The sequence below is a fragment of the Schistocerca serialis genome, unplaced genomic scaffold (genome assembly GCF_023864345.2).
Source record: "Schistocerca serialis cubense isolate TAMUIC-IGC-003099 unplaced genomic scaffold, iqSchSeri2.2 HiC_scaffold_740, whole genome shotgun sequence".
Classification (NCBI taxonomy): domain Eukaryota; kingdom Metazoa; phylum Arthropoda; class Insecta; order Orthoptera; family Acrididae; genus Schistocerca; species Schistocerca serialis.
The window spans coordinates 1-7,500 of record NW_026048343.1 but is presented as its reverse complement, the minus strand read 5'-3'; the positions used below and the strand labels follow the sequence as shown (position 1 = coordinate 7,500).

At 52.0% G+C, this 7,500-nt stretch overlaps 2 non-coding genes across 2 annotated transcripts; both read left to right on the top strand.

Annotated features, from left to right (window-relative positions):
* The first annotated feature begins 4,968 nt into the window (after nucleotides 1-4,968).
* Nucleotides 4,969-6,877, top strand: LOC126450386 (small subunit ribosomal RNA). Its single transcript, XR_007584424.1, has one exon. It is a non-coding gene; the product is annotated as a small subunit ribosomal RNA (ribosomal RNA).
* A 353-nt stretch (nucleotides 6,878-7,230) lies between these two features.
* Nucleotides 7,231-7,385, top strand: LOC126450383 (5.8S ribosomal RNA). The gene has a single exon (XR_007584421.1). It is a non-coding gene; the product is annotated as a 5.8S ribosomal RNA (ribosomal RNA).
* Nucleotides 7,386-7,500: the final 115 nt, after the last annotated feature.

The following is a 7,500-nucleotide window of genomic DNA, read 5'->3' as shown; positions in this document are numbered from 1 at the left end:
GTCGTAATGTGCAATCCACACCTATAACTTGCGTTTCATGAAGAGTTATGTCCAATATGCGACATTCCCGCTGTCCCTATACATGAGCTGCGAGCTGTACCACGTACAAGCTACAGACGCGATCGCATTGCTCACTGTACGGATTCCCATGCCGAGCGATCAGCTAGGAAGCGCCCCATCCACGTCGGTACCCTTGGGCGTTGCACTCGCAGTCGCAAAAAACGTTGGGCAAATATATTTCTCCGATGCTGAGCGATCAGCTAGGAAGCGCCCCATCCATGTCGGTACTCGTACGCGTCGCACTCGCAGTCGCAAAAAACGCTGGGCAAATATATTTCTCGGAAGAGTAATGACAGTCCGAGCCTCCTGCGTGGGAAGAGTCTTTCTAGGCCCTGACCCACGGGAAGCGTGTAGCTTCCCCCATCCCGGACATTTCACGTCGTCACACTACCGGTATTGACTAATAGACTGATTGCTGATAATCATTAGCCACACACTGGGGGAAACGGCCGACAGGGGCGGCAACATAGTGGAGCCGCAGTGTCACTAATGTACAGAGATAGAACAGTTTCGACTGGAACCAGAGTAACCGTATACACGGCACTGATTAGTAATAGATGCAGAGCCATCAGAATACAGATAATATATACAACCGTCCCTATACATGCTGAAAGACTCTGCACACAATGAGAACCACACGTCAGCCAGACACTATCACACACTACTCTCTGCCTCTAACAGGCACACACACAATATCTAACCACCAGCATGGAAGAACATCCGGTGCATCCTCTCCGCCACATTACACAATCCACACTATCATAACCAGACCGGGAGGTCCACCCAGAAAACAGAATATCCCACCCTTCCGACATCCGCCATTGCTCAGCTAAGCCACGAACACCCACACATGTCCTACACAGGGGTGCACCCAACATCACAATACTGCCTCCTGTCACAGTACACAAACAATGGCAGGAATGAAAGACACAGATCTGCCACAACCTTGGAATCGGAGCGCCGCCTGTCATGAGCCACAAGTGCATCCTGACGTGACAAATCGGATGATCCCGCAGGCATGCACTTACGATAATCACTATCAACGAACCTGCCGCCCCCTCCCCCCCCAAAATACACCTTTCCCTACAACGTGTACCTTAACCTAAGCTATATTGTACCTTAACCTAAGCGATATTGTACCTTAACCTAAGGTATATCGTACCTTAACCTAACCTACATTGCGCCTTCACCTAACCTACGTTGTACCTTAACCTAACCTACGTTGTACCTTAACCTAACCTACGTTGTACCTTAACCTAACCTACGTTGTACCTTAACCTAACCTACGTTGTACCTTAACCTAACCTACGTTGTACCTTAACCTAACCTACGTTGTACCTTAACCTAACCTACGTTGTGCCTTAACCTAACCTACGTTGTGCCTTAACCTAACCTACGTTGTGCCTTAACCTAACCTACGTTGTGCCTTAACCTAACCTACGTTGTGCCTTAACCTAACCTACGTTGTGCCTTAACCTAACCTACGTTGTGCCTTAACCTAACCTATGTTGTGCCTTAACCTAACCTATGTTGTGCCTTAACCTAACCTATGTTGTGCCTTAACCTAACCTATGTTGTGCCTTAACCTAACCTATGTTGTGCCTTAACCTAACCTATGTTGTGCCTTAACCTAACCTATGTTGTGCCTTAACCTAACCTATGTTGTGCCTTAACCTAACCTATGTTGTGCCTTAACCTAACCTATGTTGTGCCTTAACCTAACCTATGTTGTGCCTTAACCTAACCTATGTTGTGCCTTAACCTAACCTACGTTGTGCCTTAACCTAACCTACGTTGTGCCTTAACCTAACCTACGTTGTGCCTTAACCTAACCTACGTTGTGCCTTAACCTAACCTACGTTGTGCCTTAACCTAACCTACGTTGTGCCTTAACCTAACCTACGTTGTGCCTTAACCTAACCTACGTTGTGCCTTAACCTAACCTACGTTGTGCCTTAACCTAACCTACGTTGTGCCTTAACCTAACCTACGTTGTGCCTTAACCTAACCTACGTTGTGCCTTAACCTAACCTACGTTGTGCCTTAACCTAACCTACGTTGTGCCTTAACCTAACCTACGTTGTGCCTTAACCTAACCTACGTTGTGCCTTAACCTAACCTACGTTGTGCCTTAACCTAACCTACGTTGTGCCTTAACCTAACCTACGTTGTGCCTTAACCTAACCTACGTTGTGCCTTAACCTAACCTACGTTGTGCCTTAACCTAACCTACGTTGTGCCTTAACCTAACCTATGTTGTGCCTTAACCTAACCTATGTTGTGCCTTAACCTAACCTATGTTGTGCCTTAACCTAACCTATGTTGTGCCTTAACCTAACCTATGTTGTGCCTTAACCTAACCTATGTTGTGCCTTAACCTAACCTATGTTGTGCCTTAACCTAACCTATGTTGTGCCTTAACCTAACCTACGTTGTGCCTTAACCTAACCTACGTTGTGCCTTAACCTAACCCATATTGTACCTTAACCTAACCCATATTGTACCTTAACCTAACCCATATTGTACCTTAACCTAACCCATATTGTACCTTAACCTAACCCATATTGTACCTTAACGTAACCTAATTTGTGCCTTAACGTAACCTAATTTGTGCCTTAACGTAACCTAATTTGTGCCTTAACGTAACCTAATTTGTGCCTTAACGTAACCTAATTTGTGCCTTAACGTAACCTAATTTGTGCCTTAACGTAACCTAATTTGTGCCTTAACGTAACCTAATTTGTGCCTTAACGTAACCTAATTTGTGCCTTAACGTAACCTAATTTGTGCCTTAACGTAACCTAATTTGTGCCTTAACGTAACCTAATTTGTGCCTTAACGTAACCTAATTTGTGCCTTAACGTAACCTAATTTGTGCCTTAACGTAACCTAATTTGTGCCTTAACGTAACCTAATTTGTGCCTTAACGTAACCTAATTTGTGCCTTAACGTAACCCATGTTGTGCCTTAACGTAACCCATGTTGTGCCTTAACGTAACCCAATTTGTGCCTTAACGTAACCCATGTTGTGCCTTAACCTAACCTATATTGTGCCTCAACCTAACCTATATTGCGCCTTAACCTGACGCACGTTGTCGCTGAACCTGCTCTGTAATTGTTATGCAACTCGTTAAATTAGTGTAGTGTTGCCTAACCGCAACCCTCGCAATATAGTTCGCTATTCGCACTGCCCGGTCCCCTGTGTATCGCGTCATGTTAAACACCTTGCAGGTGTTGCTGACTTTCCACATGCTCCTGCTATACACTGTAATGTGGATAGCAGCAGGACGTACATGCCCCCCCCCCTTCCCCCCTGCCTTCGCAAGCTGGTCGTTGAGAAGTTTGCATGTTCAATGCCCTTCGCATGCCGACGTACTCAGCCTACGTTGTGGTACGGCCTGTCACCTGTCCGCCGATGTACGCAAAACCCACAAACTGTACTGCACATTGGTCCGTATGTACTGAATGATACATCGTGGCACATGTGTGACCGTACGACGACTGCGCCTAGCAACGGCAGACCATACAGTCCAAATATTGTGCACGCAGCTACGTGTCGTCTCCCTATAAGAGCTGGATTGCAGTGTGGTACGCCATTCAGACGTGTGGGAGGAACGGACGCCCTGGATGGCGATCAGCATGAGCAGTCTGTTGATGTAGTGGAGCGTGTATTCGGACGTAGTCGTCTCTTCTCACACACCGTGATAGCATGTTGCACCGCGTTCCACATCTGCGACATCCTGCAGAGGCCGGCTGACAGTCGTTCGCGCAATGGACACCGCATACGTACGGGGGCTACCTTCCACGTGTTCTCGAGGCGTGCACATGTTGTTGCGTCTATGTGGGCAGACGTAGTGTGTTGTGACACCTGACACAGGCATGCAATACTCGTTGCAAATGGCGATGGACGTCTACGTTTGCTGGTGACGTTACGCAAATGAACAACAGGTAACCCGTTGTGGTGCGGTTGTTCTCGCTAGAGGTGAATCAGTGTTGGCGACGATCGGTCGAGCTATTAACCGGTTGTTTCAGGGATACCCACCATGCCCACGAACGTGAAAGGGGACCCACCATGCCCACGAACGCGAAAGGGGATCTGGGTGTGAGGCGATACGCGGCGGTGGCTGGGTGGGACCGTCCCCGGCCGGTGAGGGGGGGCCGCCCGGCGTGCTGGCAGCGCGGTGCGTGGGCGCACGCGCTACAGCCGGCTGGTGGGGGCGGCCAGTGGCAGGCGCGCCGGCCGACGGACGCGGCAGGCGGCGCAGCTGCGCGCCGGCGCCCCCTGCTCGCGGCGCCTTGCGGCCAAAGTAGGTCCTCGCGGGCCCGGTGCGAAGCGCGGTGGCCATCTGCAGTGTGCTGGTCCGATTGAGGACTGTGTGCGCTGAGGATGCGCCGCCGCCCGGCGCTCGGCGCCGCGACGCCGTCTGCTGCTCGGTCGCCCCAGCGGTTCTCGCAGGTGGTTTGTATCGCAGCTGTGCGGACGTGTTGGCGCGTGCGCTGTGCTGGGAGAGTTCGCTTCGGCACCCAAGTGGGGCTTTTGTCCTTCTGTGGCGCTGGCGTTGGAGCTGCCGGTCACCGTAGGTGGCGCGTGTTGTCTCCCGCCGGCAATGCCACGACAGCACGCTCCCGGGCCTCTGTCGGCAGCGGCAAGCTCAGTTGGGAGCACGGGTGGTCGCACCTAAAGCGTCTACTCGCCTAACTCCGGGCGATTGCGCCTCTCTCGAACCCGACCAAGTACTTAGGACGGCGCTGCGCGCCGCCGGGACCTGAGAGGGTTTCGAGGTGTGTTGTGCAGGGGAGCTCAGCCTCCTCCTGTTTGCAGAATAATTGAGCGGACGCTTGCGTGTTCGCGCGGGCCCCCGGGACACACTCCCGGGCGGCCGGCTGCTCAGCTCTAGTTGACGCAGCTCCCTGGTTGATCCTGCCAGTAGTCATATGCTTGTCTCAAAGATTAAGCCATGCATGTCTCAGTACAAGCCGCATTAAGGTGAAACCGCGAATGGCTCATTAAATCAGTTATGGTTCCTTAGATCGTACCCACGTTACTTGGATAACTGTGGTAATTCTAGAGCTAATACATGCAAACAGAGTCCCGACCAGAGATGGAAGGGACGCTTTTATTAGATCAAAACCAATCGGTCGGCTCGTCCGGTCCGTTTGCCTTGGTGACTCTGAATAACTTTGGGCTGATCGCACGGTCCTCGTACCGGCGACGCATCTTTCAAATGTCTGCCTTATCAACTGTCGATGGTAGGTTCTGCGCCTACCATGGTTGTAACGGGTAACGGGGAATCAGGGTTCGATTCCGGAGAGGGAGCCTGAGAAACGGCTACCACATCCAAGGAAGGCAGCAGGCGCGCAAATTACCCACTCCCGGCACGGGGAGGTAGTGACGAAAAATAACGATACGGGACTCATCCGAGGCCCCGTAATCGGAATGAGTACACTTTAAATCCTTTAACGAGTATCTATTGGAGGGCAAGTCTGGTGCCAGCAGCCGCGGTAATTCCAGCTCCAATAGCGTATATTAAAGTTGTTGCGGTTAAAAAGCTCGTAGTTGGATTTGTGTCCCACGCTGTTGGTTCACCGCCCGTCGGTGTTTAACTGGCATGTATCGTGGGACGTCCTGCCGGTGGGGCGAGCCGAAGGCGTGCGACCGCCTCGTGCGTGCTCGTGCGTCCCGAGGCGGACCCCGTTGAAATCCTACCAGGGTGCTCTTTATTGAGTGTCTCGGTGGGCCGGCACGTTTACTTTGAACAAATTAGAGTGCTTAAAGCAGGCAAGCCCGCCTGAATACTGTGTGCATGGAATAATGGAATAGGACCTCGGTTCTATTTTGTTGGTTTTCGGAACCCGAGGTAATGATTAATAGGGACAGGCGGGGGCATTCGTATTGCGACGTTAGAGGTGAAATTCTTGGATCGTCGCAAGACGAACAGAAGCGAAAGCATTTGCCAAGTATGTTTTCATTAATCAAGAACGAAAGTTAGAGGTTCGAAGGCGATCAGATACCGCCCTAGTTCTAACCATAAACGATGCCAGCCAGCGATCCGCCGCAGTTCCTCCGATGACTCGGCGGGCAGCCTCCGGGAAACCAAAGCTTTTGGGTTCCGGGGGAAGTATGGTTGCAAAGCTGAAACTTAAAGGAATTGACGGAAGGGCACCACCAGGAGTGGAGCCTGCGGCTTAATTTGACTCAACACGGGAAACCTCACCAGGCCCGGACACCGGAAGGATTGACAGATTGATAGCTCTTTCTTGATTCGGTGGGTGGTGGTGCATGGCCGTTCTTAGTTGGTGGAGCGATTTGTCTGGTTAATTCCGATAACGAACGAGACTCTAGCCTGCTAACTAGTCGCGTGACATCCTTCGTGCTGTCAGCGATTACTTTTCTTCTTAGAGGGACAGGCGGCTTCTAGCCGCACGAGATTGAGCAATAACAGGTCTGTGATGCCCTTAGATGTTCTGGGCCGCACGCGCGCTACACTGAAGGAATCAGCGTGTCTTCCTAGGCCGAAAGGTCGGGGTAACCCGCTGAACCTCCTTCGTGCTAGGGATTGGGGCTTGCAATTGTTCCCCATGAACGAGGAATTCCCAGTAAGCGCGAGTCATAAGCTCGCGTTGATTACGTCCCTGCCCTTTGTACACACCGCCCGTCGCTACTACCGATTGAATGATTTAGTGAGGTCTTCGGACTGGTACGCGGCATTGACTCTGTCGTTGCCGATGCTACCGGAAAGATGACCAAACTTGATCATTTAGAGGAAGTAAAAGTCGTAACAAGGTTTCCGTAGGTGAACCTGCGGAAGGATCATTACCGACTAGACTGCATGTCTTTCGATGTGCGTGTCGTGTCGCGCAACACGCAGCTACCTGTACGGCTCGCAGTAGCCGTGCGCCGCGTGCGGAACCACGCGTTCGTCTCAAAACTAACGGCAATGTTGTGTGGTACGAGCGCTGAAGCGCTGGAGCGGCTGGCCTGCGGCACCTGGCGCCTGGCGCCGGTTTTGAATGACTTTCGCCCGACTGCCTGTCCGCTCCGGTGTGGAGCCGTACGACGCCCATCGGCCGTGAGGCCGTTGGACACTGAACGCTGGAACAGGGCCGCCACACGCCTCAGTCCCGCCTATGCAACTGTCTCGAAAGAGATGGTGGAAACTATGAAAAGATCACCCAGGACGGTGGATCACTCGGCTCGTGGGTCGATGAAGAACGCAGCAAATTGCGCGTCGACATGTGAACTGCAGGACACATGAACATCGACGTTTCGAACGCACATTGCGGTCCATGGATTCCGTTCCCGGGCCACGTCTGGCTGAGGGTCGGCTACGTATACTGAAGCGCGCGGCGTTTGCCCCGCTTCGCAGACCTGGGAGTGTCGTGGCCGCCTGTGGGGCCGGCCGCGTCTCCTTAAACGTGCGATGCGCGCCCGTCGCCTGG